The sequence below is a fragment of the Metopolophium dirhodum genome, chromosome 3 (assembly GCF_019925205.1).
Source record: "Metopolophium dirhodum isolate CAU chromosome 3, ASM1992520v1, whole genome shotgun sequence".
NCBI classification, from domain to species: Eukaryota; Metazoa; Arthropoda; class Insecta; order Hemiptera; family Aphididae; genus Metopolophium; species Metopolophium dirhodum.
In genome coordinates, this window is record NC_083562.1 from 32986111 (window position 1) to 33004581 (window position 18471).

The 18471-nt window shown below is 29.1% G+C and overlaps 1 protein-coding gene across 8 annotated transcripts in view; it reads right to left on the reverse strand.

Annotated features, from left to right (window-relative positions):
- Positions 1-18471, reverse strand: part of LOC132940339 (potassium voltage-gated channel protein eag) — a 221152-nt gene that overhangs the window by 186736 nt on the left and 15945 nt on the right. The gene's annotated exons all lie outside the window — the stretch shown is intronic.

Genomic DNA, 18471 nt, shown 5'->3' on the forward strand with positions numbered 1-18471 from the left:
CTAAATAAAAAAGTGAACAACGAAAACATCATAATATTTTCAATTCGGTATTTATTAGTCATCAGTGTCGAACACGCAAGGGAGGGGGCTTTTGTCCCTATATAAAAAGTTAAAAATGTTTTTATGTGACAAAATATAATTAATATATTATATAAGTATATATTTTAGTCTCTCCCCTGACAATTTCTGTGTACTATAAGTCATTAAGATATAATTTTTAGATAATATTATGAATTATAATATATATATTTTTATTTTTCCACGGATACGATTGTTTGTATTACATTGTTTATAACGGTTCTATTCAAAGTAAATTTACACTAGCCCGTATTAAAAAATATCAAAATATGAGCATTTATTATGGATTCATACTAGCCAACATAAAATTAGGTCCCAAAACATAAGTTTACCAAATTATTATTACATTTTACCTATAAGCTTTAAAGTTGCCAAGCTTGTTGATATACTAGCTGTACCCTTTATTATTTTATTCGTTAGAAAAAAATTATTTTTAGTAAATCCATATATCGTATTTTTTTTTCATTTAAATCAGAATTTTAAATCAAATAATAAATTTATTAAATAAATTTGAAAATATTTAAAAATATACCTATAATGAATTAAAATGGTTCTTGGTCAAAATCCAATACAATTTCTTAGAAATAAGATTATGGCTCGGGACTATTGCAATAATAGTTAGTGCAATACTAACGATTTTTTTAAATATGCATGCAATTAAATTTTCTAAAAACACTAAACCATGCAGTTATTTACACAATTGTAAGGATAAATACAGGAATAAACGGTATGTATATACATCTGCAAATTAATAAACCTACTCTAACATGATATTGATAGTTGTTAAAAACGTTTAATTTATTGGAATATTCTTTTTTTTTATAAAATTTAAAGAAATATACAAAGTCAAACTTTATTTTTGATTTAAATATTTCTCAAATCAAATTTAAATGATAACTATACCCAGAATATTCTACAACCATGACTAAACAAAAAAGTCCTGAGCCCTGAACATGATCTAACGGCAAAATAACGACCAGATTAACATTAAAAGCACAATATATTATAGAAATTATATTCTCACTTCGCTCCCTTTATCACGAATAAACTTATATTTTACTGTTCTAAATTTTAATTCAACAATAAAATAAATCACCACGTCAAAAAATGGATTCTAGCAGATATTAGTCTATGTAATTTGTCCATAGGTTTGGACACTTTTGAAACCCAAACACGAAATATTGATCTGCAGTATTTTTCTTTATCGAAAAACTTCAAGATGATTCAAAACGTTAAATCAAAACCACCACATCCGGTTTTCAATCAATAGATAACTTTGGAATACTCTTCCTTCCAAAACGGATACACACAAAACTCAAACCAAAACCATTGTAATCACAATTAATACACATTCCTCGCTCCGTTCGGCGTCCGAACGAAACAATAGCGTAATACCATAATAAAGAACAATCGAACGCTTCGGAGACAATATGCCATTATGATATTATAAACGTCTGACAGAGTATTCCTATCGCGCTTTTAATTGGCTTTCGCGACCTGTCAAAACAAGTTTGGGTACGTTGTTTATACAATATAATAACTCCGAATTGCGCGTTTTGTGTAAAACCACGCGTTCCGAAATTGGCAAAAATGGCAGCTGCGACGTCAAATGATGGTCGATTGTTATTGTTTTTAAACGAGTCCCCGTACAACAATCAATACTGCGTTTAACTATCACGGGTTTCCTACAGAAATGAAGAAACAGCAAATCATGCGACACGCGATTCAATTAGGTAATCTAATCAATTTTTCTTAACCCAATCCCATATCAACCTCGTCACGGACTTAGTGTAACCAGTAAAACAAGGTGACAGGGATCGTCGCCATTGACGTTACGATGGTAATTTATTATAATTTTTGCAGCTGATCGAAGTTTTTGCTGAACATAGTATAAGTTTAGGGGAAGGACTGCCTGCAAGAACAAAGTATCTCCTCGTGGCACCGCGATACACCCACAACCAAAAAAGTATAAGTTGGAGTTATTACGAGGGTTTATGATTGAACTCTTACGACACGTACAAAATGGCGGCTACGTATGGTGAATTGTAGTTTCCTACAATGATCGGAAACAAAGGTATTTACGATTAAATAAATAGAAAACAAAGCATACTTGAAAAATATTATCACTTATTAGTAAGGCACTAATAAATTATTCACTAATATACTATTAAATGCAACCGTATAATTTGTTTACAATAATCAAATTCTAATCATATAGGTAATTAAATGTCTTCTTTCGTGGTGTTTTTTCAAAATTCATTATATCGTGTTTACTGCTGTCAGTTCAAAATTGGATGTACCTAGTCCAAGTACGCCTCAAAAGAAATGTCATTCAATATTAACGCGCCTGGTGGCGGTTTTTCATGCAGATTTATAAATCCTTTATTTTCAGTTCACATAATATCATTGATATCTGTATTTAATTATAGTAGGCTATTTGAATTTAATATTTATCTATACAATAACTTACTTATGTTGGGGGTATAATAATACTTTTTGTTGATTCACTTCACTCGTTTCAGTATGCAGTATGGATGAGATACAGAACGGCTCTTCTACGTGTGAAACGCAGTTTAGTTCATGGTGATAATATAAAAAAATAACTGTCACTAGGTATTTAATTTAGTTATGGCTCTGTATTCAAGTATATTATACAATTTTTGTCTGTAGGTGTTTTTATAGGTAGTAAAAAATATTAATGAACAACTTATATTTACGAGTCTATGACCTGCACATGCCCTAGGTATTTCTTTATAATTTGATTCCCTTATGTCACCACTTTCGCACTTTAACAATATAAATGGCCGTGAGTTGGTGAGTTTCAGCCACGATCTAAGATATACAGATTATTCAACGCTGTATAGAAATTGGTCTCCGTAGTGATAATCACAGTTTATCCCCAAAATCAGCTGTTCACCTTAGGAAGGAATACAGCTAGGGCTCTTAGTGTACATTATACAATAGGTATAATTATAATATGTATTGAAATAAAAATAATATTTATATCATGAAAACAAGATGTAGAGAAAATACTTCTCTACATCGTGCATGAAAATATTACATTAATATTTAATTTCCGCTTGAGCGCTAGTTGCACTTCTCACAGGCCATAACCGAGGATAAACACTGTGCATAAAAAATAATGCTGCATTGAATAACCTGTATATTATCTTAAACCATGGCTCCCACCATGGTGTAGATAAATCTTATCATAGTATCATCTTATTGTACATTATATCTACATAGATCTATATAGGTCCAACTTATATGTACCTACTTAGATCATAACAATGGATGGAGCTACTTTAATCATTTGATGTTTCCAAAATAACCTCCCACTTATTAGTTATTTTATAGTGATTGTTGGCGCAACGCATGCGCATTAACTCGTTGTTCCTTGAAATTAAATGGGTGGTGGGGGGTTATGTTGGACACAGCTCAGTATACGAGAAATAGACACATAGCTCCATCCATTGTATATGATCTAAGTGGTGTACCTAGTTTACAGTGTTACTGAATATAAGAATGGCAGGTTAGGTTAGGTTAGATTTTAATCCAATGGAAATCGAGTATAGAATTTAGTTTTTTAAAATAGTAGTGAGTTTTATTTATCAATATCTACCGTAAATTAATTTCTAGCGACCGATTAAACTCGAATGGAAATATATCGCGTTTATATTCGTGGTCTCTTTTATTTAATGGACATTTATCCGAGAACAGCCGTTATTTTGACCGACGGATCATCAACCGTTCAGTCCTTTCATACACTGCTTCGACTCGTCGGCGACATGGAAATGATGCACGATAACGTCACGTCATCATCAACTCACGTCAACTGCTGGGATACTGCGGAAATAATGCGTATCGTTTATAAATTCCTCTGAATCGTGATTACGAGGAACTAAAATATCAATACCAGCGTGTATTGTGTACCTACATTCTACAATTAATGTAGGTATCTACCATTAGTCAAGCTCGTCTACTATTCATCGCGTGATATTGTAGTAAAGTCGCGTGAATATTAATATTATTGTTGGGGGTGAACTTTATACTCGGCAATGCACGTTTATCCGGTGCGTTAAAAGAGAGACGCAAATCATAATATGTCGTTGAAAATATCCCTCTCCGCGATTTTCTGAGAAAAACATAATAGTAATTAATTAATTCAATAAGAACATTGACTAAGGACTTAAGACTTAAGAGTAGTTTGACACTACTTTCCATGGAGCGAAACACTTATAAAATATCTCGAGGCTAATTCTAGAAAGAAAAACACAAAAGCGGATGAACTGGTGAAGTATAGGTAAGTATATAATATATATACACGTGGTCGATGGGATGCCTTTCAACCCTTTCATACATATTCGTTTATATTAATTTCGTAATATTTTTTCAAATTACATTGCTTTTTCTTTCTTTTACTTTTTTTAAAAAAAATTTTTTAATATTCTTCTTTAAATTATGTCATTATATCTATATATTAGGTATATATTAATATATTATATTACACAAAATAAATATGAGATCCTAAAATTTCGTCTTTGTTTAGTATAATATTATAATATAATATAATATTATAACCTTCTTTTCTTCTTTTGTATATTATACAAAAGTTTATTTTAACTCCGAACACTAAAAAAAAATGATTTTCATAAAGGGTTAATATTTGGAGAAAACATATTTTAATGAATTTGGCATTTTACACCAATATATTTTAATATAATATAAAAAGTTAATTTTGCATAAGCTATACTAAATAATTTTTTTTCTATTCAGCTACTTTCAATGTTTTCATATTGTTATATGTATATCTTATAAATTATTTATGCCACAAACATGATTGTCGATTAGTTTTATTGTATATTTTGTATAATATTTCTCACAGGTATTTAATAATTTTTATTGCTTACATTTTCTTATTTTTATGGATTTTTAAGTGCAATAAATCCACATTCCTGGCTATACATGTAACATTACAAGAAAGGTACAATTTCCTTTCCCATCATTCCCTTTTGAATAATTATTGTTTAATATAATTAAATATTAATTGTATTATAAATGCGTTATAATTCTACTATTGTTATTATTATTTTTCAGGGTCATTTTTACTAATTTCTATTTTTTATTTGTTAAATCGTTTTCTTGTCTGCGTTAGGGTTTTCATACTTAAAATCAATCTAATCACCAACAATTTACTGTACAGTATCGACTTCCGATAAATAATATTTTGTGTAATTAGTTATATTTAAGTTAATAGGTATGTAGTGAGCATAATTAAAGATATAATGATTGTGGAACGAAACGCGATTAGGAGATCCCCGAAGTGTCTTTAACTTTTGACGCTCTAGGAAATAACCAAAAACTATGTATACAAATCTCTATGTACGAAAGCTGGCAGTTTAACCGTGCAGATTTTATTTGATAATATTTCTTTTAGGTGGTCACCTCTTATATGGATCTAATATTTATTTATTTTATTGTTATGTATTTTCTCCTCGTATAATATTAAACGAAGATGAGGAACTACACTTTAATCCGTATTGTGGAGGATTTTGAAGTTTAAGCGACGTGGCAGACGACAATGGAATACTCATCTTCGTCAACAGTTCTGTGTGCCTTATTTCAACCTTTTTTTTCTTTAGTTTCCGTTCCATTTGCTTCACATTCAAGTTCTGATTTATTTATATATACCTACTGGCTACTATACAAGCTTAGGTTAATAATCCTTATTTGCTGATTCTTCATAAAAATTATATGTAGCTACTCTCGTCGCTATATTATATTGATTTGTAGAAAAAATCTAATAATGCCACTCATACAACATAATTTCGTGTACTTTGGTGAGTGTGATGATATTGTGGAGTACAACTTTGACATTTTATTGATTTTCACGCAAACGAACTACAAAAATCTTTGTATAAACAAAAATGACTGTGTACGCATAATATTATATACTTATATTCTTAATGGATATAATGTAACCCAATAATATTAAAATTATAACCAGTATTATATTATATTAGTATTATATATAGTATCATATAATGTAGGCCGACTAGGTGGAAAAAATAGTTTTTGCCGTGATTTAATAACGATAAATAAACGGTTGGAGAATCGGCTGTATAACCGACGAGAGTGACGGACACGCGAGACGAACGGCCCCACGCACGCTATATATCCGTCAACGGTGGGCTCATGACAAATGAACCCTGCACGGCCAGGTGACCCGGCCCCTGCTATATTAATGATTACGCGTTTTACGGACAGTACATTATATTGTATGCTGTTGGAGGGGCAAAAAAAAATCACTAGCCCTGTGGTCCGACAGACATATTGTACACGGACGACAGCCCACTATTCAAAAAGAACAAAAAGGTCATCACCAAAACTTATCCGTAAGCCGTAGACTATAGACACCATGCCTATACGCTAATAAACCTAATAATTACGACTTATGAGATATGAGCCTATGAGGTGAAAAAGTAGGTAGTGAAATGCAAGAAATATAGGTACCTATGGTATTAATTGTACAACGACCCGAAGAATATTATATCACTACCCGTAGCCTATAGTTTTATACGTATATTTTATATGTAAAACTGGGCAAATGCGGGTGAAACTCGAAGAGGTGGCAGATCTGCTCATCACTGATATTAAATTAAATTAATATAGAGTAATAACTTTAAAACAGAATATGACAAAATATTATAATGTAGCCTGTGTTGCTAGTTCCCAGATGGGTGACCACCTGTGTTTATTGATAAATCATCACCACATATACACGTGTTCCAACCCGTACCCTCTCCCACAGAAAAAAACTAGTAAAAAAAATATTATTCAGGCTTATGACTTCAGAAGTTGATGCCTTAACCAAAAAAAAATTATATATTATACAGGTACTTAATTTATACACGTAACGCAGAATAGATACTAAGGTTCGAAGGGTTTTGATGGTCAATTCATACGAACCTTCAACTAAGTACCTCCGAAATCAAATTATATATTATCAAGCATAAACTATTAACAAACTTATTGTAGCAGTGCACAATATTACACAATTATTAATTTATGTACCATATTTGAGAAAATTATTAAGATTACTTTATAACTGAATACATATTAATATTAGTGTTTCTATATACAATAATATTACCTATATTTATTTTAAACTTGTGTGCTAGATGGAAATTTAGTAATAAAACTTTTGATTGGGGAAATTCACAAGGTGGAAAGTCAGAGGTAGTTTATTATTTCGTCCACATACAACGATATAGCATGATTAATCAATAAACAAATTAATTACAATTAATTTAGGATAAAAATGTTTAAAAATTATATTCAATGATTAATAAAATTAATAAACGAAATGATAAAATCCCCAGAATAATCAAAATTGTTGACTAATATTTTTTAAAATAACATTTTTAATATACCTACAGGAATATTCACTAAGCATGCTCACCTGAATTGTTTCCTTTAATAATGAATTTATTCAAATTCTAGTTTTGGGAATTTTTAAATATACTCAGTACTCATAGACCATATTTTTAAATTCTTGAATTTTTTATACTGCTCAAGAAGTGTCCTTTGGCGGTACAAACTTCTGTTTTTCAAATGATAACCCCCCCCCCCCCCATTTTTTAATGTAAATTATTTAGTGGATCATTTTTTTGAAAATGCTGATGTACCTAATTCGAAATTTGAATAATTAGTTTCTTGGTTATTAACATTTTGAATTAAGGATATTAGTCCTTAAAAATGGTTTTACATAAATATAAAACAAACGTAAAACTATACCTTGTATTTATTATACTTGGGCCATTCTTACAAATTATTAATATTGATAGATTAATATAAATTACTACAATTTAATTTTCAAATCCCCATAGCCCCCATATCGTATTAACCCATTACCATGGACCTTTCATCCTTAGATCGCAAAGTTGAATAACTTAATAACTACCCATAACAATTCTGATAGTCAAACATTTCAGAAAAATAATCAACTTTAAAATGTACAGTTGAAAACGGATGTTCTCATTTGGAAAACAGAAGTTTGTATCTCTACAGGACACTCCTTAAGTAGTAAGAAAATTCGAAAAATAAGATTTTGAATAACTGTATTATTGAAGAAAAAAAGAAGGTAAGTATGCTTGATGAACCGCCTTGTGTTATAAATTATAATACGCATATAAGTAATATATTATTCGTATAAATACGTTAAAAACTTCAGGTGCAAACTTGCAGGCCACGAGAAAATGACTATTACAGATTTTCGTTCGAATAAAAAACGCGTTTGGACGTTAGCAGAAATAAAATATGTTTCTGAGCCAATGAGGTTTTCCTTCACCACCTTGTTATTCCACGCGAGATAACAAATAGTTTTTTTTCAGTAAGCCATCATTTCTTTTTCTTTTCATTTGAGATGAATCCAAAACGAAGTTACGTCGACTTTTAAACATTCTTCTTGTAATACAAAATATTTATTATTTAGTACGCGGCTGTGGGATGAGAAATAAAAAAACCATAGACTTATTCCCCGTCGATGTTCGTACTACAACGCGGCTAATGCCATTATTATTACGCTGCTTTAAGGTATACGCACGTAGAATCAATACTGTGAAATCACAGTCAGTTGGTCGCAAGAAGTTTACGACATATTTTTTTTTATCAAATCACTCCATTGTTAACGTGCGTGTTCGTGTTAAAAATACGGATTAGAAACAATAAACTGACAATAACAAATGCACTCCATTAATGTTAATAAATTCTAAAATTATTCATTCTCTTCATGTTTTCGATAATTCTGAATGCAAATAAAATTAATTTGAGTATATTGACATAACTCAAAATTAAATATTATTTTACTACCAGTATCGTATTTATCGTGGGGAGGGGGGGGGGAAGAAATAAGAATGCGTTTACATATAGTAAAACCTCTTGCTTTACTCAATTTGAATAATATTACGTAATATCATAAACATTAATTAACGATTTTAATATTGATTGTGATTGCAAGTTTACACATAATATTATATTAAAGTTAATATAAAACGAAATAATTATTATGACGATATGGAAAGTATAACAAGTACAAAACAATAGTTTTTGTCATGTAAATAAATTACTAGAAAGCTTTATCATGACTCGTCTATGTAAGTAAAACATTATTTTCGAGATAATGAACCAATTTTAAAATTGTTTAACCGTGTATACAAACTTGAAATATAAGAATAATTCTTTCAAAAGCTTTATCATATTTCAAAGTAAAAACAATTGTTCCTAACTTAGTATTGATCTGATCAATATTTATCATTTTAAATTCACGTGCAAAAACACGTTTTAAAACTTTCATTAAATCTATAATTGGTATTACCTACATGAAATTATAATATATAGGTATATTAATTACTTTGTGATATGCTACATTATATAAATACTTGTTACCTTGATATAGAAATTAATTCACAACCCTACTTTTTTGTAAGTGTGAATATGTCATGCAAATGTATATTCAATATTATATTATACCCCATATTATATATGTATTGAAACTGATAAACATCAAACATTACTATTTTAATCCATTCAGTATGTAATAATTACAATTATTATTGTAAGTAATGTTCAAAGGTAAATATCGTCAATTGATTTAGAGAACGTCAATTATTGAATACAGAAATGTTACAAAATAAACTAATTGATTAATAAATATTTCAAGACAAATAAAAACTAAATAAATAATTGTTTCAAAATGTTTACATCTTCGGTATATCAATATTATCAGTTTGTTCAATTAATTAAAAATGTATTGATGTCCTACTCAGAAGTCATGGTTCAGATAGTCAAAATCTTCAATGTACCATATATATTTTTTATAGTCATGATTAAAACACTTTGTTTTTATAACAATTTACTTTTATAAAACTCAAAGATTGTATAGTATATTGTGAGTATTTCAAAGTGGTTTTCAATGCTATAATTAAGTAAAAACATATTTAAATAGATAGTATAAGAATAGTTTTAATTCGTTTAGCTGAAAAAAAATTACTACCAAGTGCCAGAATATTCAAATGTAAATTATAATAATTTATTCTGCATAACAGTATACTTTTAAAGATATTTGTATCTTTTTATACGAAAGAGAACTTAATTTTTTTAAATAAAATCATAATTTATAGACACGTAAAAATGTTTAAAAAATGTTTATTTAAATTCGTTAGCTTTGCGAGTACCTATAAACAATTGTAGTTGACAACAAAATTATATTTTATTATTTTATTTAAATAAAATAAGAAACATTGTAGTTAGTGTTAATGTTTACAAATAATATAAAATAATATTTACAACATAAATGTGATAGAAATCATCAATATGAAATTATTTATAGAATTAAAGTTCAAAATTTTACAATTTATGAAAGATTAACAAGAAATATAGCTAAACGAAATATTCAAATGTATTTTGCATATATTCTCTTTTAAAAATGACAATAGTATGATGCTCCAATATTATATGACATTTGTGAATAAATTTGAAAAATATTGTTGGATATTTCTCACTTTGTAATTCAAAACAAATTCCATAAGGGACAACTTCCTACTGAAAAGGCTTAGCGAATTTTAACGATCTCGAAATTGTTTAAATCTGCTGCAATAATAATGGTACTTTCAAGTATATGGATGGCAGCAAGGAAAAAGGATAGGGAAAATTATAATAAAGTCTAGTTGTAAAATGCAGTAGGCGCAAATATTATATTATTATCCTGGGCCCCCTAGGGGTGAAAAAATATATATTAAATGGATTAAATGGCTGGTGGCTGTAGTTGAATAATATTTTCTATACCATTTGACCCAAAAAACGTCATGACATTTATATAATATAATTTCTCACCTTACTAATTACCTAACTCAACACCTTTTTACGTTATCGTTGTGATTGAACTCCATACTCCCCTGTTATTATTTGTTTATTTTCTTCATTACACTTTTTTAATTTCTAACATTCTCAAACTAAGTCTAAATTTATTTTTTATATAAATCATTGTTTCACATAACTTCATTAGACTAATTTATTATTTACGTTTAAAGAGACTTTATCATAGAACAAAATATACTACAATCTCTTTGAAATAAAATATTTTTAAAAAAACAGTGAAGGCTACTATTGAGTATTTCTCATCATTGAACGGGGGACTGTAATGGTTATTGTGTTATAATATAACAGTTATATATAACTGATTCGGATGAAAGGAAAATTTAAATCAATATATTTCATATAATTTACACATCCTTAAAAAAATATATTATAGAGGTATCATCTTCTATTGTAGGTAGTTGAGAGCTTGGAGATTTAACTATTATCACAAAAATATTAAACCAACATAAAATGTAATAGTTTAAACGAGTTTAGGCTTCAAATACCTCAAAATACTTTATATTAAATCAAATAGAAAATTCTTTGAAACTTTTGCAGCTATGAATAATTTTTAACCTTTTCGGTGGAGATAAAAATAATATTGAGTGATTAATAAGAACTAAAAACCAAAAGTCCAAAGCGGCATTCCGAAAGGTATAATGGCGTTTTCCACTCGACTACACAAGACCACACTCGATACTATACTGTCTAAATACCTACTTCATATTATATATTTTCTTATCTCAACACTACCAACATTTTTCTGAACACAGAGAATACATAGCTGTCCGATGTATGCTGTTAGCGGTTCTATGCGTTTTCCGACGGTATATAATTAAGCTGATCGATCATACTGTTTTTGGTATTATAGTGATAATCTATATAAATAGTGTGCAAGCTATACCTACTACAACATCATCAATATAGCAGAGAAATATTCGAGAAAATCGACGGACGGAAGGAATTAGAATATTTTCAAACTATTATGTAGATAATATTATTCAGTAAATTATCATTAAAAGGGCTAAGCATTTAGCTAAGCAAAAATAATAAGCATTTAGTTAAATCATGTAAACACTGTGAAATGCAACGTACAACATTAATTCAAGTTCGTAAATAAAAAAAAATAATATAGTACCCTGCAGCTGGCTATTAATAATTATACAGCTACCATGGCGCAAGCGTTTATTACTCATTATAATGTTATAACGTGAATATAATAAAAACAGTGATATTTTCCTTATTTCAAAAGGGTATAAAATGTTTAGGTTTGATTAACAGACAATAATATGGCAAACATGATATCCCTATTCTTAAATATTAAATCAACCCTCTAAACTATTCACCCGATCTCATTTAATAGAATTAAATAGTTATTACAGGAAGCATTTAAAACGTTTGAATTTTCGATACTTAATCAACTGTCACATAGACAACGTGGGTTCAAAACCAAAAAGTGGTAAATCAATTTTTTTGAAAATCAACTCAACTCACACAAGTTTAATGATCAATTCTCTATAATCCAAGCCCACAACCAACCTTGAAGGTCTATTTTCATAGATTTATCCAGAACTAAAAGAATCAAATATACACATTTAAACATTTGTTATTTGATATTATTATAGCAACTTTTTTATATTAAATACATTTCTAACGTTAACGCAGGACAACTTTTTGGATTTTTAGATGTGCCAATCAGTAAAAACCAGTCATTACGATTTACGAATAAAGATAATACCGTTTCAGGTTTAAAATAGTGTAATATGGCTCTCACGCCCTGTAGAAAAGAAATCATCAACGATGATGGGTCAGTTTGTATGTTAACAGATCTCCCGTGTAATTTTCCTATAAAACATTTTATAATTTAAACGTAAGCCATATAACAGATGATGTTAAAGGGTGACGAGCGAATTTTATTCGAGTAAATTAATCATAATATTATATTAATGGGAAACTTCAATAGGTAGTACAGTCGGTTTTTGTCATGTACTACGCGTATTGTATAGTTCTATGGTATTGCTTCTGACCGAAAACGGCAAAAAAATATTAAAACAAGCCAGTCATATGGTAATAGCACTTATATAAATGTCATATAATATTTAACTGAAAACTTCTGAAATTATATTATTATTTCCAAAACCAAACAATTAGGTACTGAATCATTAAATAATAGGAAGTTATTGTACCTATATAGTCATTTATTAATATTCAATTTAATTAGGTACACCATACAAAATAATTAAATAAAACTGTATAATAAAAATATAGTTTAGGTACTTGATTTCAAAAATATAGAAAGATATTGGAGTGAATTATAAATTCTGGGAAATATATAAATTAGGAGAAAATAAAACTATAAAGTTGATAATCATTCAAAACGTCCAACATAACCATACAAAAATACGATATAAAATTTAGGTTAATGTAAAAGGTTTATCACAGTGGCGTTCAAAATTATTTTTCCTAAAATCTACCTATAATTATTTTAAAACTAAAATTAATTACAATACAATTATTTAGATGCTTAGTAATAACAATAGATTTTTTTTATAATTAAAACACTTTATAAAATATATACGGTCAAAATTATTAACTTATAATGTAATCAATCTATAAACGATGATCATAGATATTGTTTAAAATAATACGATTATCCTTAAATTAGTTTTGAACAATATTTAAAATAGATCTGTATAGTTCAATTTAAGTTAAACAATTGAAATGAAAACGCTTGCATTATTAAAATAACCGTGATCAGAGTTTTGTTTAGCACTACAGCCACTGTTACTTTTTAAATTTGTTTTTTTTTTTTTTTTTATTGATCTTGAGCCCGGCAGCTGAGGCCATTAGCTATTTTTGGTTTTTACTGTAGGTTATTAAGTCGGAGGGGGGGGAACACGTATGTGTTTAGTTTGGCAGAATTTTTGATTGGGCACCCGTAGGTATCTGCCATGCCCGGGTGGGGGATGGCGGCACTTGTTCTCCGGACACCGTGACTTGCCCGAAGAAAAATGCCGCCCGCGGCCAAGGTATCGAACTCGGGCTGGCTGCGTCGCAGCCGACGCCTTAGTCCGCTCGGCCACTCCGTCCCCCTTAAATTTGTTTATTATTATATATAACTACAATATAATATAATATACACATAGCATTAATGCGAATTAAATGAGAAACGAATATCCAACAATTACCTGACTTTGTTATAATAACTAACTTTATAAATTTAGAATTTACCCTTATATATGGCTCACTTATTATTTAGACTTTTAAATATTATGTGTTTAGGAAACCACAGTATGCCATTGAAATAAACGGTTACATGTTTGTGTTACTGTTGACCTTTGGACGATATTATAAGGTAGTTCCAAGGGTCCAAAACCCCCTGGAGACAAATTTAGTTACCTATTTGGCGTTTACCCATTTGAGCTTCATCATTAGGGCAAGGTGCCAATATGGGTATTTTTTTATGGAATTTCAAAAAAGGTTTATGTAACTCTTGTTTAAGTTGTTAAAAAATATTTATATTATAACTCTAAACTCAATTCATGAACAATTTGAGTTTTTAAAGCAATATAAATTATTGTACATGCCAACAAATATTAATAATCATCATATTATTATAATTTGACTTAATAAATCAAAGGTACCTATAAGCTATTATTAATTATATTAAACACTGTATCGAGTTTATTTTGCCCATTTGTTATACATTATATTATATACGTGTTGATTTTTATAATAAACAGAAACTACGTTAAAAATTCTACACTAATGATTATGAGTAGGTACTAATTTCAGTTTTAATTTAAAGAAGTACGCATAGTTGTAATGAACCATTATACTGGCAAAGTTAACTGAAAGGAAATACTGAGTAAGTAGGCGTGAAGAATGTTTCAATAAATTTATTAGGACAAAATGTCGTGCATAGGCGATTTTAATAAATAAGCGTTTATGGTGAAAAAGTAGTTAAGAGAACACTCTACGGTTATCGCCGTACTTAAAAAGAAGAAGACACTTACGAATAGAGCGCTATCACAACAAAAGAGAACATAGATTAACATCAACTGTGTTCGTAGCAATGGAATTTATGTTGACATTTTGAATTAAACACACTCTCTGTCAATCCACGTCAAACTGGAATTTCACTCCAAGTAGATTTAGTAACCCTATCTACAGACAAACATGCAACAATAGAATGACATGTGGACAGTAGGACACACGCATGATGAATATGTATTGAAATTTTAAATCTGAATAAAAACTAATAAAATAGGTACTATTGTATAGTGCATATCTATAAAATTACCCACACAATTGTACGATGCTGTAGTGTAAATACTAAATAAGTTAATTACGCATTTGATTAATAATATTTTTATAAATTAAATTTACAAAAAGTTATTTTATATATTTGAAGTTAGAAATTAGACTTTAGTTCGTATTCATGTTCTTAATGAAACATCATAGACACAGCGTAGCGTTTTCAATTTGTTTGATTAAAATCTCGCAGAGAATAGGATTGTGTGTCTTTTGTCTATATACCAGATACCTAGTAGGTATTAAAATATATTATGCATAATATTATCTTAAAAAGCACAAAATTAAAGTGGACAATGGAAAACTAAATTTAGGAAAATATTTTCGTGTTACGGACTTGCGTGGATAAAAAATATTTGAATATACCATTTAGTGGCATAATGGCAAGTGACAAGGAAACCACTGACGATGATTTGCCACACACATGGCATTTGATAGACCGAAAAAAACAAGTTTATATTAAGAAGTGAGTGGTTATAAAATGTTAGTTGTGAAATATTATGACCAGTCAACAAAAATGAGCTGCAGGTATATTTTCACAAACACGTCAATACCAAAAATGTCAACGACGAAAGATTTATTGCTGTAGTTTCAACCAAACCGTAGAAAACGGCGAAAAACGACTTACCAAAATAACTATTAATTATTTTTTTTTATTCGACTACCTAATCTATAATATAATAATATTCTAGAACATAGCAAAACGAATAGTTAATTATTTTAGATAGGTAGGTACAAAAGACAAATGAACAAACAACATATAATGAGTTGTAATCCTGATTATAACCATCCAATGGATAACAGTATAATAATATATGCGTAGTGTATATAACTACCAAAATATGTACGTATAATATTATGTAAATTTAAAAAAAAAACAATTTACATGACGTTTTTGGATATTTTTATTTTTAGGAATATTACACATAAAATATAAAATGAAAAATATTCTTAACGGGGGTGTTTTTTTTACATACATATCATACAAATGCCTATCATACATAATATGTAAAATTATAATACATTTTTTTTTTTCACGAGGCTGTTATTGTGTACGCTTACCCGCTGTGGTTTTGTTAATGAATAATGCGTTTCAATGGCGCCCCAATATAATGTGTATACCTATATGGTTTTGGTGGTACATTTGTCACTTATGACATTTTCGCATATTTGAACATATTATAATGATACAAACTCTGCCAGTGCCCATCGTGAAAAATGTGTGGTCAGAATAACAACGATTGTTATTAAAACAAAGGTCCGATGAAGAATTGAGCAAAATGCGCAAATTCGAAAACGCCGTGTGCGCGAGGGCGAGGATCAAATTATCAGTACCAATCCGATATAAACGAAACCAATTTAAGCACAAAAAATGTTCATCATTTCCGTTTTGTAACAATATCAAAATACAGTCTAAACGCGATTCGATATTTATGTCATGTTAAGCGTATGGGAAGGCGATGGAGAAAATGGTTAGGTAACGCAGGAAAGGAATGGTGAATGATAAAAATCAATATCTTTTGCTAAATAAAAATAGAAAATTTGTTTGGAAAAAAATATATTCAGACTGATGGTTACAATGTAGCCAGTAAGGTAAAAGAAGGTTGATGAGTCACTCACATGGTACCTATTTAGTTCCTATAGAATAAATAATGGAAAATCAATGTTTAGCATTGAATTGAAAAGTTAGCCCAGGACAGAAAATACTAAACATAAAAACATTTATTTGTTTGCAATTTCAACTATATGGACTCAACAAATACTCTTGTAAGCTAATAACATTCTGCAGTATATATTACATATTGGTCCTCTAGCTTATAGACGTCTAACAGCAATAGGATTTCAATATAATAATATGTTAAGAACACAATAAGGTAAACTGAATAACGGTAGCAGTCAAGGCATTATTCACTTTGAAACGAATTTATGTAAAGTTATAAAACTAACAAATAATAAAATCTATAAACTAAAATATTTTGAACTATACCTTCTTATTAAAATGTTTAATATACTTGTAGGTAAAAGTCATATGTAATTAAGTATCGTAAAATTAATAATGTATCGGACATTTTTATATTATACCAGGTAACATGAACATTTTACGACTATAGCCTGAAATATTGTTTTAATTATTTTAATTCAACGAAACATAATATTTATTATGAACAAGTCACTCGCGCTGTGCAGTTATAGAAAATTGGATTGTGTTTGAAGTTAAAACATGACGAGATAAAATGATTTTATATGATTATATCCAACAAATCACAAGCGAACCCGATTTGCAAATGTCGGCATCCCGAGAGCTTTGCTCGGTCATAAATAACGACCGGCCAAATAATGTTGTGCGAGGAAAATTAGTAACAACGGTAAATTTACTATAGATGTATATGTCGAGTAGAAAAAAAGGCATTCCTCGCTCGTTCAGGCTCGTAAGTCCCGGGGAGAATACAAGGCAGCCAATTAATACGTTGTCCTCAAAACTTTAAGTTTACACTTTACATCAGTATTCTTCAACGAAACCGCAACACGATACAGGATACTGCCATCTACATTTCCTAATTTGGAGCTTAAATTATTTTTACAATAATTGAAAAAACACGCCTGACGCCCAAATGTTTTTGTGAATAACAAAAGTATACATTGTAATGACGTCCGTGTCAGTCGAGTGCGTTGTATAAAGTTCTAAAAATAAATAACTAAAAATCATTTGACCATCTATACAAAAGTCGTCAAGACCCAAACAATGACAACAATTAAACTTTGATGATTTTAGTTTACATTTGAGTGCATAACAAACTGTTTGTGAGCCAAACTTTATAGTAAATTATTAGATTAATATTACCTATAAATAAATGCCTAGATAGAATATAAAAATATATTATGTATTTTATAGGTGCATTTAAAAGTAGGTATATACTATTAAAATGTCACAGAAAACTTATAATAATATATTTAAAACATAATAGGACTAATGCCAATTATTCATTTTATCAACACAATTTGAAAGTAATAATCATAAGAATATAATAATTTGTATCTATTTAATTTTACCATTTAAAAAAAATAATAATAATATAAAATGTCATTATCCATTATAGTATATTTTATGATTATTAAAAATATGGAATATTTAAAATAAACAATTCCCTCGCCATTTCCATT